This window comes from Phocoena phocoena, chromosome 10 (assembly GCF_963924675.1).
Source record: "Phocoena phocoena chromosome 10, mPhoPho1.1, whole genome shotgun sequence".
In the NCBI taxonomy this organism is placed as follows: domain Eukaryota; kingdom Metazoa; phylum Chordata; class Mammalia; order Artiodactyla; family Phocoenidae; genus Phocoena; species Phocoena phocoena.
The window spans coordinates 87,767,411-87,783,686 of record NC_089228.1 but is presented as its reverse complement, the minus strand read 5'-3'; positions in this window follow the sequence as shown (position 1 = coordinate 87,783,686).

Here is a 16,276-nt window from a genome sequence, read left to right as displayed (position 1 = left end):
AACTTTTGTAGATAGCCAGGAAAAGAGTAATCTAAGAAAACCCGAGTTGTGTTTATTCAGTGGAGGCCAATTGATTTATTTGACTCCAAAGAGGAACGTGATTCTCCGTAAAATTTCTTGTGTGCTTTTTTGCTGCTTCGCAGACCCATGTTTCCTGCTAAAGGGATATTGCAATATCTAAACGCAAAAGGCATACTTTATGTAAAAAGTCATAGTTGTCTTATTTTTCTTTCCTGTAGTATCAGCCCCTTCCCACCTTAATTTTTGTATGCGTTCTTTTGCAAGTTTTTCTCTTTATGAAAACCTGCCCTTACTTTAGAGCAGTCAAGAAGTTCACTAAGAATGGACTTGTCTGTTTCTAAATATTTACAAAAATTCATTCTTTGCCATTTTTGGTCTGAGGGTTTAGAATTAAACTTGCTGATTGATTTCTGTCAAGTAGCTGAATAAACAGCTCAAATGATGTTAAATGCTCCATGATATTTTTAGTACCTGAAACTAATAAACAAATTTGCCATCCTTTCTAAACGACTCTAATTTTTAATACTAAGTAACATCAAGTTGGATTTCATTCCTAGTTAGGAACTGAACTTGTATGTTCTTTATATTTTCTTTTGGTCATCTGTTTTTAAGTTTGGAATAATATTTTTTTTTCTTCTGTCCTTAATGATGCAAAAATATTTAAAATAATTCACATAACTTGAAAGGTGTCTACTGCAGGATATAGTAGGGAATATTAAAGAGCAGAAGAAATTAAGAGGTTTAAAAATCTGAATAAATGGATCACAAGGATGTTTCAACTTACATTAGTAATGAATTGTCTTTTTATTATTATTTTTTGATTGAAGTACAGTTGACTTACAAAATTAGTTTTAGGTGTACAACATAGTTGATTAGACATTTTTAAAGTTATGCTCCATACAAAGTTATTATAATATTATTGGCTATATTCCCTGTGCTGTACATTACATCCTGTGAGTTATTTATTTTATAACAAATAAATAATATTCTGAGTTTGTACCTCTGAATCCCCTTCACCTATTTTGCTCATCTCCCCCCCACCCCCTCCCCTCTGGTAACCACTAGTTTATTCTCTGTATCTGTGAGTCTGTTTCTGTTTTGCTGTATTTGTTCTGTATGTTTTCACTTATACGTGGAGTGATGGTCTTTAATAAAGTGAAATCTGCAAATGACTAAAGGCATAGTGTTCATGGATTTAAAAATTCCAAAACTTGGACTAAAAGGTCAGATAGGAAGTTGAATCTGGAATATGCTCATTGTAATACATTAGCATGCTAAGTGACACACCCACCGATGCCATGACAGTTCTGAGGCCAACCATAAAAGGCCAAAAGGGGGCGATGGCGCAATTCCTGGAAATCTCTGCCCCTTCTCCAAAATAGTTGGAATAATCCTCCCACTCCTTAGCCTATGAAATTACCCAGCCCAGAAAATCTAACCACCCCATATTTTGGGGCCTCTCACCGTCTGAGATGGAGTGTGTTTCTCTCTAAATAAATCCACTTCTTACCTAAAAAAAAAAAAAAAAAATTGCATAGGCTATTTATCGTGGTTTTTTGTTTGTTTTGGCTGTGCCCCCAGGCTTGCGAAATCTTAGTTCCCTGACCAGGAATTGAACCCGCGCCCCCTGCACTGGAAGTGCGGCCTCCTAACCACTGGACCCAGGGAATTCCTAGGATATGTGTTTTTTGTTTGTTTGTTTTTTAAATTTTTATTGGAGTATAGTTGATTTACAATGTTGTGTTTCAGGTGTACAGCAAAGTGAATCAGTTATACATATACATATATCCACTCTTTTTAAGATTCTTTTCCCATATAGACCATTACAGAGTATTGAGTAGAGTTCCCTGTGTCGTTTTTGATATAAAATATCAGAAAATGTAAAGGGTACATTGGAGACAAGATGAATCACAATGGGGCTTTCTTGAATTACACTGTTTTCAGGATAAGCAAAAGTAATGATTTGATTACATCCTATTATTTACATTAACCCCATTTGTATTAAGATATACAGTTTTTCCTCCTAAGTTCAATGCTTATCTCTTTGCTAGGGCTTTGCAAATCATCAGCTTCCCTAAATAACTCCAGAACCCAAGTTCTTAATCTGTCAACAGTGTCTTGAGGGCATTTGCTCCTTAAATAAGAAAGCAATAGTGTAAGTGTTTGGAAATTTCCCCTGTAATTCCTTTTTTCTTTTTCTCTTTTTCACTGACAGGATATTCATATCCTCTGATCTAGTTCCGTGAATTCTTTGTGTTAGTTTATTCTATGAGTTTCTTATCACATGTTTGGTTTGAACCATCTGTACCTTCAGACAAGTTTTAATGCCTGATATAAGACAATGCCAGATCCAAGGATGATGTGTCTAGAGACTTCACAGATTCTCTCCTTGAGATTACATTTTTTCAGGTAAAAGTGTCAAATATTTGGCTGTATGCTAATGCTAAGTGGGGTGGATAATAACTTACCTCATGAAAGTTTCTTCGTATTTCGATATGTGCGTGTGTGTGTTTGTATGTATGTGTGTATTCCTTGTCTAATGGGAAGTGGATCTGAAGCATGCCCACTTCCAGTGAGAGAGGGAGAGAGATATTATCTAATAGGAAATGGGACTCTGAGCCATGTCTTCTTCCAGGGATAATTTTAAATTTTATAATTAGCATGGGCACCACCAAGCAGAACAGAAACCTATAGCAATAGACCAGGGTCCTTGAGGCTCCCTGAACTGACAGGCTTCAGTTCTTTAATTGTTCCATTGTGGTGAGACAATGGGGGTCCCAGAGGAGGGACTGAAACCTTCAAGAGGAGTCAGGACGTGTGGGAAGACACGGCAACAAATCTGTGCTGATCTCAAGAGAAGTATTTTTATATTGTAATAACTCAGAGAGCCGTACATGTGTTGATGTGCTATCACCCCTGCCTTTCTCCACTGTTCATCTTTTTCAATATATTGAAAGAATTCGGATTGGGAAATAGGGTTGGTTCTTCACAAGAAATAATATCCTCCAGTTTCAGTCTGCACCCCCCATCATCCTCTAATACATTTTTCTATTAAAATTTGTCTCCAGTATCTTAGCTGTGACCTGTCTCTATCTTTTTGTCTTATTCACTAAATGCAACACATCTTGCTAGTGTAATATATGCTTTGATATTCAGGGATTAACTGAAGTGACAATTGTTTGCAAAGCTTTTTTTTTTTAATCATTTGGGGTTGAAATATAAATAAGAATGAACTCTTTGATGGAATACTCTATTGACCCAAAGAAATGTATATGTATATGTATATATATATAACACACATTTATATATGTATATATTTATATACACACATATATTTATATACTTATATAAAGTATGTTTATCTGTATATACATACTTTATACTCTCTCCCTATCTATCTCTATGTAAATAGATAGATGATAGGTAGATATGTACTAGTGTATATACTAGTATATATATTATATATATATATTTTTAAACTACAAGGGGGAGGTACAAGGTGCTGATAAGGATTTCTGAGATAAGGATACCACACAATCTTGACTCTCCCTAATTCTAATAAAATGAGCAACAAAATAAGCTTTAAAAAAAACTAGCAAAATTGCATGTCAGTCAAAGATGGAAGTAAGTGTGAGCATGTTAATTTTTTCGTGGTTCAGTGTGGGGAATCAATAGATATAGTCAAGGTGATTTTAAAAAAAAGATGTCAATAGATGGTGCAGAGTTGTCATCACAACCACTGGAAAATGGAGAACAGATTATAAACCTTTTAGCTTCTCAGAAGAAAGGAAATATCACACAAACACTCACAAGCACACACAAAATGTATTTTCCGCTTATCAAAAGATAGAAAACAAAGGAAATGTAAGCAACAAAAAATATAAAATTAGAGATCAGAATAGAATCAAACACATTATGGAATAAGTTTACTCATTAAAGAAAGAAAAAGACTTAATTTCTTTAAAAGTAGCAAATCCCAATAGATGGTATTTCCAAAACAAAATAAGTGATATAGCCAAAACAGTTGTTTTCAAAGGACAAAGAGCGGTTGATTTTGAGCTCCCCCCCACCCCCCGCCGCCCAAGAGGACATTTGCCAACGTCCGAAGACATTTGTTTTGGTTTTTTTTTTAATATTTATTTATTTATTTTTGGCTGTGTTGGGTCTTTGTTTCTGTGTGAGGGCTTTCTCTAGTTGCAGCGAACGGGAGCCACTCTTCATCGCGGTGCGCGGGCCTCTCACTATCGCGGCCCCTCTTGTTGCGGAGTACAGGCTCCAGACCCGCAGGCTCAGTAGTTGTGGCTCACGGGCCCAGTTGCTCCGTGGCATGTGGGATCTTCCCAGAACAGGGCTCGAACCCGTGTCCCCTGCATTGGCAGGCAGATTCTCAACCACTGCGCCACCAGGGAAGCCCCCGAAGACATTTCTGATTGTCATAACTGAAGATGGCAGTGCTCCTGGCATGCTCTACTGGGTAGAGGCCAGAGTTGCTGCTAAATAACCTACAACACACGAAAAGCCCCCAAACCAAACTGGTATGGCATCCAAAATGTCAGTAGCTCCAATGTTGAGAAACCTAATGTTGAGATCTAAAATGAAGTGGCTAAGTAAAGTTAAAGTGTAAGTATAAAAAAACCCACAGCAAGCAAATTCTTTAAAATTGCTGGACAGCGTTCCCTGGGCTATACAGTAGGTCCTGGTTGGTTATCTCTTTTAAATATAGCAGTGTCAATCCCAAACTCCCTATTCTTTTATCGTAGCCTGTTAATTCTTTATATAAACTTCTGTATAATCCACAAAAAAAATATAAAATTGCTGGATTAGTAAAATTACTAATAGGCAAGTTTAAATGTAAGGCAAAATGTGTTAAAGCAAAGGGCCATCCTTTGTATGCAGTCAACAGTGGAGACAAGGCTATCAACAATCTTTATGCATTTAATAATAGGATCCAAAACAGAAAGCATATACTAAGAAAATGTGAGGGGAAATTAACAAAGACTTAGGAGTAGGAGATGATGTGTATGTGTGTATTTCAAACACCTCAGAGACATCTACAATAAATGACATTATACTTGGCCATAATGAAAATGTAACAATTTCCTAAAAGTTAGAACACAGGGCAATAAGAATATATAAGTAGGGGTCTTCCATGGTGGCGCAGTGGTTGAGAGTCCACCTGCTGATGCAGGGGACACGGGTTTGTGCCCCGGTCCGGGAAGATCCCACATGCCGCAGAGCAGCTGGGCCCGTGAGCCATGGCCGCTGAGCCTGCGCGTCCGGAGCCAGTGCTCCGCAACGGGAGAGGCCACAACAGTGAGAGGCCCATGTACCGCAAAAAAAAAAAAAAAAAAAAAAAAAAAGAATATATAAGTAGTTCAGTTTGTTTTGTTTTATTTTCCCTTACTAGTCACCAGTGATTATTTAACTGCTGAATCTAAATAACTCCCTGAGTCCTTTGCAATGTCAAACCTTTTTCTGGCATTCAACCCTCATTCTCCCCAGTGGCTGTCATATTCAGTGTCAGGACTTTACCTGTCATATCCATGAAGATGATCCAAACTCTATTTTTCTTGCCCTCACTGTCTTCTGAGCTGTCATCTACTTGCTAGACATTTCAACCTATATGTCTTCAACCAAGATATGCTGACTTATTAAAAGAAAATCTTTACTCATCTTTTCTCTTAACCTACTCTCTTCTCAGTCACCCACACTTAACCTCTCAGAGCTGTATTTCTTTCCTTTTCTTTTGTCTCCCTTGACTCACACTCAACCAGTTGGTATGGTATGTTGCAATTATTCTGCCTCTCCAACATCCATAAAATTTTCTTTTCTCCTCTCTCTAGGTTATCTTGACCTGAATATTTATAATAGCTTCTCTTCCATTTTCTCCTGATTATGTCCATTTCAGTTTCAATCTGTTTATCCATTAGGAAGATTAATCATCCTGAAGGGCAACTTCTGAACAATCTCTAATTTGTCTAAATCATAGTATTTGAGATCAGAGGAACCACAGAGTAAATCTAACCAAATACCTCGTTTTACAGGTGAAGAAAATGTGTTGAACATGTGTAATTATTGACAGAACTGGCACTGGAACTCCAGATTTTTTTGTCATACCGTTAATATTTCTTTTTGCTTTCTATAATCATACTTGTACCCACTGAGCTTCTTATGCAGCTGATGGTGAGTCTTGGTGAGGAGGTATGGATGTGACCTTGAAGACAAATTGAGAAACACATTACTTCAAGGAAAAATGCCACAGTAATTGGGTTCCCAAAGAGAGAGGTGAGGGAAGTAGCATGTTTTAAACGCTTTGGAGCCTTTAAGGAAACGTTGCCACTGCCAAAGAGAATTTAAGTATGATTCTAAATTATGTTATAAAACAATACATTTGTTGAAATATTTCTTGATGAGTTATGTAGATAAGCGATGAAGAGCTATTAATTTTATTTCTTCTTCAAATTGGTCTTTAGTTTATCTGCCATTTTGGTCTCTAAGAATTCTTTTACTAATACGTGTCTTGCATATGTCATAAAATCTTCATTTAACTTTTTCACTTGTCAATTGTAGAATGAAAGTCAAAGAATTCTTGTAGATTAAAAAAAATAAAAGGTTATCTGTCGACCACTGAGAGAAGCAGTATTATTATTACCTTTAGAGGTGATGTGGCATTTGAATGTTCTCTCTTTTACAGGCCATTTTGTACTCAGACCTTATAAATTAAAATTAACTTAATAGATGAGAGATAGGGTATTTCTTCCAGGGCATTCATTTCTTAGAGAAATAAAGAAAATGAATGTAAGTTTCTGTTAATAACTGCAGAATAAGAGCTAGACAGTACTTTCAGCTGCGCCTGAAAATAGGGATAATGTCCCTTTGGATAAATAGAAAATCATACACGTGTATATTGGAAACAGCTACGAAACTGTGAGAACGTTTTCAAGTTCGGTTTATATAAAGCTTTCTCATTAAGGTCACATCAAGTATATAGGAGCACATATTTTATCATTTAAGAACATTTTTGAAGATAAGTCTGTGAAATAACTATGTCTTCCAAACTCCTGTCTACATAAATGAAGTTTAAAAACTGAAGTAATATTCATATGATTCAATCTAAAGAGAACTTTAAGCTCAAATATCAAGACAGAAGGTTTGTTCCTGTTATTTTTTCAAGCAGTTTCAACAAGTACAGTTGTCCCTTGGTTTATCCAGGGGGCATTGGTTCCAGGACCCCATTGGATACAAGATCCACAGATGCTCAAGTCCCTATATAAAATGGTGTTGTAATATAATTGACCCTCCAAATCTGCAGGTTCTGCATCCCCAAATATGGAGGGCTGACTAAATTTGTTGCATTTGCTTGTCCAGAACTGTATCTTATTTTCATTCAGAAGTCTTTAAATTTTTGTTTGCACGTGAGCAAATTAGATAGTTAAAAACAGCCAATCAAATTGTGCAGTAGGCTTTGTAGACTCTAAGCAACTGTTAGTGAAATCATTAATAATTTTTACTTTTCAAATATCTTGATGACCTAAACAATGATGATTAAAAGAGTGAAACCTGTTTTTTTTAGTGCTCTGGTCAGAATCCTATAACATGCACACTGATGGGTAGATTTTATCAATTTTACTTGAATATTGTAACTTTAAAAATTCAGTAAGTCACTTTTACTCACTGTATTTAGGGGGCGAGCTATAGATGTGTATGTGTGTCCTGAATTACTCAGATAATTGTCATCATCTCACCGTGTACCACAAAAATATATTACATGCAAAATGTATTTTAATTCCTTTTCAGTGTTTTAAAGTTTTTAGAAAAATGTATCTTGAAAAAATTATGTGTAGCTTTCCCATTATATGAAGTATTTCTAGCAATACAACTCAAAATAAAAATTCCATAAAAATGGTGCCATTGGAGCTTTCATTGACTCCGCAGAAAAGTCAAGGGTATGAAAGTAGAAATAAGGCAGCTTTGGATGGATTTAAAATTTTTCTATAACATATATATGTAAAATAAAAGGTGAAAACTTAGGTCTAGATAGCATCTTATCACCCAGGCCCATTTCCACAGATAACCACTGCTTCCTTCAAAGGTTAATTAAATTATAAACGCACACCTGCAGAATATTTGCGTATTTAAAAAAGTCATTAAAAATGGAATATAACTTCCTGTTTGGCCAATTCCTTAATGACTATATTTGCATTTAATGATAGCAGCCCAGCTTTAGAGCTTTCTTGCTCATTTTCTCTGCCTTTATCCTAAGCAGCCAGCTTTCCAAGGTTAAGACCAAAGGCTTTGTGAAAATGTCATGGGTTTTTCCTTGTCCAAAAAAACCCCCCAAAACCTCAAAAGTCTTTTCTTGTCATTTACTTCAGTGTCATCCCAAGCAGAGGAAACTTTATCATCCCAAACATAAACCCCCCAAAAAATTTTTTTGTAATGTTATGAAAGACTTTATTATTTATATTCTCCCTTTTGACTGACACATTTTAGCACAGTTCATAAAAAATGACATTAAAACTTTTACTTTCATTACAGTCCCCAATTACAAGTTTATATCTTAAGCCTTATTTTTTAGAAAGGGTTATTTCAGAGCAAACTCCAAGACTTAGGATGAAAAAATGCTTATTCCGTGGATCAAATTGTATGTGATTGTTAAGAAATTATATAGACTTATGCATAAATCATTGACTATGAAAAAGGAGTTTTGAATTACACTGCTGACTCCTTTACTAGCTTACTGAGGCTGTACCTATGTGATTGTGATAAAATAGTTACTTCAGTACCAAATTTAAGGAATGCGATTTGTCATGGTTTATGATAGTTCCTGATTCTTGCCAGCAACTTCCAGTTATATCCAGTTCTGCCAAGGCATCATGAAATAAGATAGGTCAGGTAACTCACTTAGAACAGTGACCTCTCTGCACAGGACTGATTTCATGATATATCAAATAATGTTAAGAATATTCTTTGAGTCTTTCATAAAAGATAAATAGTTCTGATTATCTATTGTTGCAAACCCCCCCCCCCCCCCCAATTTAGTGGCTTTCAACACAGTTTCTTATTTCGGATGGTTCTTGCTTAGGGTCTTTCGTGCAGGTTGCAGGCGGGTGGTAGCTGGGGTTCAGGCATCTCAAAAGCTTCCTCACTCAAATATCTGCTGGTTAATGTTGGCTGTCTGCAGGGAACTCAGCTGGGGCTGTCCAGCAAAACACCTTCTCATGGGCTCTTCATGTGGTCTGGGCTTCTTTACAGCATGGAGGCTGGGTTCCAAGGGCTACCATCCCAAGCCCGAGAAGTTATGCAGTATCATTTCCTTCATGGTCACCAGCATGCACAAATTCAGGGGGACAGACTAGATCCCCGTCTATCAATAGGAGGGGTGTCAACAGGTCACTGTAAGAAAAGTGTGTAGAATGGAAAATTCTGTCATATCCATCTTGGAAAACATAATCTGCAGTAATCATTATACTTTAGTGCTGATATTATGTTTATTCCATAAATTATTCTGCAAAGGATCTTAGATATCTACCATCTAATTAATATTTTTATACCACCAGCAGCATATTTCCCCATATTCTACTCAGGGGTTGCCAGACAATGAAGATTCTTCCTTTGTTCCCCCAAACTGTTTCTGTAACTTTCTTATAACCTGAGATACAAGTCATGAAAAGGAAAGAATATCAGAAATATATTTTTGGTCTTTCCAGACTAGATCAGGGGTTGGAAAACATTTTCTTAAAAGAGCTTGAGAGTAAATGTTTTTGACTTTGCTAGCCAAGAGGCAATATCAAGGATGTTATGTAGGTACTTATAAAATGATATTAAAATGTAAATAATATTCTTAGCTCATGAGCTGTACAAAAACAGCTTGCTCTGCTGGAGTTGGTATGCAAGCTATAGTTTGTCAGCTTCTGGCCTAGATCATTTGTACCACTGTACAAATCAAATTTTTAAAACCCAGTGAATTACTTTTCATTTGGTTTTAGGGATATGTAGATGCTGAAAACCTGACTTTACGTCTACACTGGTCACTGCAAATATTCTGCCTAATGCTTTCAATTTTAATTGCTAAGAATTACTGTAACAGTAGTTTGATGGGTCTTTCATAAAACTTGTCAGTCAGTTTAAGTTATAAAACTAGTGTGAAAGTCACATATGGACACCTTATCTTTGATAAAGGAGGCAGGAATGTACAGTGGAGAAAGGACAGCCTCTTCAATAAATGGTGCTGGGAAAACTGGACAGGTACATGTAAAAGTATGAGATTAGATCACTCCCTAACACCATACACAAAAATAAGCTCAAAATGGATTAAAGACCTAAATGTAAGGCCAGAAACTATCAAACTCTTAGAGGAAAACATAGGAAGAACACTCTATGACATAAATCACAGCAAGATCCTTTCTGACCCACCTCCTAGAGTAATGGAAATAAAAACAAAAATAAACAAATGGGACCTAATGAAACTTCAAAGCTTTTGCACAGCAAAGGAAACCATAACCAAGACCAAAGACAACCCTCAGAATGGGAGAAAACATTTGCAAATGAAGCAACTGACAAAGGATTAATCTCCAAAATTTACAAGCAGCTCATGCAGTTCAATAACAAAAAAACAAACAACCCCATCCAAAAATGGGCAGAAGACCTAAATAGACATTTCTCCAAAGAAGATATACAGAATGCCAACAAACACATGAAAGAATGCTCAACATCATTAATCATTAGAGAAATGCAAATCAAAACTACAGTGAGATATCATCTCACACCAGTCAGAATGCCATCATCAAAAAATCTATAAACAATAAATGCTGGAGAGGGTGTGGAGAAAAGGGGACACTCTTGCACTGCTGGTGGGAATGTGAATTGGTTCAGCCACTATGGAGAACAGTATGGAGGTTCCTTAAAAAACTACAAATAGAATTACCATATGACCCAGCAATCCCACTACTGGGCATATACCCTGAGAAAACCAAAATTCAAAAAGAGTCATGTACCAAAATGTTCATTGCAGCTCTATTTACAATAGCCCGGAGATGGAAACAACCTAAGCGCCCATCATCGGATGAATGGATAAAGAAGATGTGGCACATATACACAATGGAATATTACTCAGCCTTAAAAAGAAATGAAATTGAGCTATTTGTAATGAGATGGATAGACCTAGAGTCTGTCATACAGAGTGAAGTAAGTCAGAAAGAAAAAGACAAATACCGTATGCTAACACATATATATGGAATTTAAGGGAAAAAAAATGTCATGAAGAACCTAGGGGTAAAACAGGAATAAAGACGCAGACCTACTGGAGAATGGACTTGAGGATATGGGGAGGGGGAAGGGTGAGTTTTGACAGGGCGAGAGAGAGTCATGGACATATACACACTAACAAACGTAGTAAGGTAGATAGCTGGGGGGAAGCAGCCGCGAGGCACAGGGATATTAGCTCGGTGCTTTGTGACAGCCTGGAAGGGTGGGATGGGGAGAGTGGGAGGGAGGGAGACGCAAGAGGGAAGACATATGGGAACATGTGTATATGTATGGCTGATTCACTTTGTTATAGAGCAGAAACTGACACACCATTGTAAAGCAATTGTACCCCAATAAAGATGTTTAAAAAAAAAAAAAAAAAAACTTGTGTGAAAGTGAATCCTAGCTATCCAGAACAGAAAAATAAAGAAGAGAAAAAAAAGTGATGTTCAGAAAATGCAGTTCCTTTTCTTTTTTCTTTCCTGTTTTGAATGGACCTTAGTTAGATACAAAGGTGGATTATTCATTCTCTTCATTTCATGATACATCATCGTTATTGTTCAATGCATAGCTACTCCCTTTATTTTTTCATCTATCTACCTATCCATCCATCCATCTTTTTTATCCTCTTCTGCACTCCCTTCTTTTCCTTTCCCCAGAAACAACCATTCTGACATGTTTATATGAATTACTTTGTATGTGTTTCTGTAAGATGTGCAGTGTTGTTGAGTTAGCACACATTTTAATTTACCTAAAAGATACGGTCTTAGAGATTTCAGTCTGATCTTTGTCTTGGTTTTTATTTACTCAGTTATGTTTAGAAGATGCATTCATCTTACTATGTGTACATCTAGTCTGTTGTTTCTAACTCTTTTATAATACATCATTGAATGCTTCCATGTTTGACTTATCTGCTTTTCCAGATTACATCTACTCCCTCTCCCACTATAAACAATCCCATGATAAATATTTGCCTTTACATGCCTTTATGTGAACTAGTGATAGGAAATTCTTTTCACAATTGAATTGAAATTAGGACTCTAATTACTGTTGTGAGTAAGTCAGTGCTTTACAGATCCCTTTGAGCTAAATATTATAATTTCTGTTCTGTCATACAACACAGTTGTAACACACACTCAATGTATTGAAAAGAAACAGTGTAAACAAAATTTCATTAAGAATTGTAATGCCAACTTTTGGTGGCCAAGATGGCAGAGTAGGAGGATCCTGAGCTCACCTCCTCCCATGGGGAACACCAAAATTACAACTATTTATAGAGCAGCTATATATGAGAATGACCTGAAGACTAGCAGAAAAAACTTTTTTTTTTTTACAAAGATACAAAGAAGGAACTGCAACAAGAAGGGTAGGAGGGACAGACTGTGGTATAGTCAAGACTTACAGCCCTGGGTAAGTGAACCACAAGTGGGAGGATAAGCACAATTGCAGAGGTCCTCCCCAAGGAATGAGGGGTATGAGCCCCACATTCATCTCCCCAGCGCAGTGGTCATGCACTGGCAAGACAAGCCCCAGAATGGCTTTGAAGGTCAGCAGGGCTTGCATATGGGAGAGCCAGAGGCCTGTAGGAAACAGAGGCTCCACTCTCAAAGGACATGCAGACAATCTCACGTACTCCGAGACTCAGCATGGAGGAAATCATATGAAAGGAGCCTGGGTCAGACCCACTTGCTGATCTTGGAAACCTCCTGGAGAAGCAGGAGGCAGTTGAGACTCCTCCTGGGTGTGGAGATGCTGACAGCAGCTGTTTGGGGGAGCTTGTTCTACCATGAGGACACTGGTGATGGCAGGCACCATTGTAGAATCCTCTCTTTAGCCTGTTAGTGCTGAGGGCTTACCCACTCACCAGCAGGGTGGCGCCAGTCCTGGGACCCCCCTCTACACTGCAGCCAGCAACCCCAGGTATGTATGGTAAGAGATGGTAACTAGACTTACTGTCATCATTTTGTAATGTGTAAAAATAATGAATCATTATATTGTACACCTGAAACTAATATAATTGTAATATAATTATAATATAATTGTAAGTCAATTATACTTCAATTAAAATAAAGTGCAATGCCAGTGATTATTGGAACTAAATTTATTCACTACCTTAGATTTGATTGAGGTGGTAGTCACTCTTGAAAATGAGTTATTATGGTATTTGAGTTCTCTTAATATTTTAATAGTTGCTCTAGAGATTATAATATATACCTATAACTTTTTATAACTAGGTAGATTAATAATGTTTTATTCCACATAAAATACAGAAACCTTATAACCATATAGGTCCATTTCTTCCCTCTCCGTCTTTTATGCAATAGTTGTCATATGTGTTATATGTACATACATTTTATAACTCAAAACAATGTTACGTTTTTTGCTTTAAATAGTTGTATGTATTACATAGAAATCAAGAGAGTAAATATTATTATATAGTTATCTAGAAACTTACCATTTCTGGTGGTCTCCCTTGCTCCCTAGAGGTCCAGTTTTACCTCTGGTATTGTTTTCCATTAGATTGAGAAACTTTCTTTAGCATTTCTTATATTACAGGTTTGCTCATGACAAATCCTCTCATTTAAAAAATCTAAAATGTCTCTCTGTTGCCTTTATTTTTGAGGAATAGCCTTGCTTAATATGAAGTTCTTAGTTTATTTTTTTTCTCTTCAGCACTTTGAATATGTCATTCAAATGTCTTCTGGCATTCGTATTTTTAGATGAGAAGTCATTTGTTAACTAATCACTGTTCCCCTACGTTTAATGCATTTTTTTTTTCTTATTGCTTTCAGGGATTTTTCTATTTTTGGTTTAAAATAGTTTGACTATAATGTGCTTAGATATGATAGTCTTTGAATTTGTACTGCTTGTGTTTCATTCAGATTCTTGTATCCTTATTATTTTCACTGATTTGAAAACATTTTTGTTGTCATTTATTCAAGTACTTTTGCCCCATATTCTCTCCTGAGACACCAGTTAAATGTAAATTGGACCTTTTAAAATTACGCCATAGGTACCTGAGGCTCTGTTTATTTTTCTTTCAGTTTTTCCTTGTTCTTCAGATTAGATAATTTCTATTATTCTACCTTCAAGTTCACCGACTCTTCATTCTGTCATCTTCATTCTGTGATTTTAAAAAAAAATATTTAGCTATTGTAATTTTCTGGAATTTTTGTTTGGTTGTTTTTCTTTCAGTTTCTCTGCTGCGATTCCTACCTTTTCATTTATTATGAACATACTTACTTTCATATCATTGATCATAGTTACAAGAATTGTTTTAAAATTCTTGTTTGCTCAGATACCTCAGTCATCTCAAGATTGAACTCTGCTAATTGTCTTTTGAAAAGATGATCAGTGACATTTTCCTGTTTCCTCATATGTCAAGTAATTTTGTATTGCACTCTTGTCATTGTAAATGACATATTGTGTTTGGATTTTGTTATAATCTATTGAAGAGAATTGCTTTTTGTTTGTTTGTTTTAGCTGGTGAGTAATTTAACAAGATTCAGACTTCGAACTCCAGTTCTTGGGTGGCAATTGAAACCTTTGATCAGTTCTTTAATCCTTAGCTGTGCTGCGTGGAGTCTGCCACACACACAGAGGTCAGCCAGAAATTTGCACAGAATTTGTACATAAAACTGGGGACTCCTCTTCTCTGGAGAAGAGAGTCTCCCCTCCCTTTCAAGTGGCTACAGTTGCCCACAGTAACTGTGGGGCTTCTAACAGAGTTTTAGCCACTCAACAGAACATTACTGCACTCTTCTCTGAGGTTAAAAGCCATATGATACAGAAAAACCATTGTCATTTTCTTCTTCTTGATATTGACAGTCCTCTAGAAATCTACTGCATTTGTTGTTCATCTTCAGTATGTTCAAGTATGGTTTCGCTTGTTTTTCTTTTTTTTCCTTTCTCCTTCCTTTCCTTTCTCCCCTCCTTCCTCCCTTTCCCCCCTTCCTCCCTCCTTCCCTCTCTCCTTCTTCCTTGCTTCCTATCTTCCTCTCTTTCTTTCTTCTTTTCCCAGAGCTCATAATTGTTCTCAGCAGAAGGAAAAGGTATAGTAGAAGATTCAAGTACATGTAAATTTGAGGATGATAGTAAATCCTCTTTTGAAGTTCAACAAAACACAAATCTTTTGATATCCTACACTGAAGAATATAAACAGTCCATGGTAATAAGATGAACCATGATCTATTTTATATAAAGCAGTGTTATTGCAGTTGGCTAAAAAATAATTCACAATAGTATTTTCAAAAATGTTTACTCATTTTCCTTTTTATAAAAAGGATATCAGAGGACAAACAAATGTCCTTTTAAGCTGAAGTATTTTCATATTCTTATTGTTTTAAATAATTTTATTTTAAATATCTCATTATAAAAATGTTTCTGAGAAGGGAATTTAAAAAATATGTCTACAAACTCTGCATTGCTCTAACTTTCATGCTGCCATCAAATTTTAATAAAACTTGATTTACTTTTTGCCCGTGACACTGAAAAAATATATGTATATTTATACACACACACACACACACACACACACACACACACACACACATATATATGTAGAACCTGACTTTGGAGTAGAAGAATAATATAAGTAAGCAGAATTTAAGACTGAAGTGAGCGAGAATTTAGCCTGGACAAGGACTGATAAATGAGAGAGATTTTATCATCCTGAATAAGATCTGAAGATGATTGTTTTTCCAGTTTATCAGAAGTGGTCATTTAATTAAGGATAAGGTATCAGCACTTACTAGGTTTTCTCTGCTCTTATTCAATTGTAAATGGGCATGGTATCTAAGTATAAAATGGTTATTTAAAATTAGGTGATGAAAACAAAAGAAGTAGCCCTTAAAAAGAAGAAATAAGTTGGAGAAATTTGGGAATATACCTCTCAACATACTAAGGGCTTATTGTGACAAGCACAGGGGAATAATAACTCATATAACATAGACATGTTTATGTACATATATTTCTGTGTATGTATACATGTGTTATGCATAAATATAAA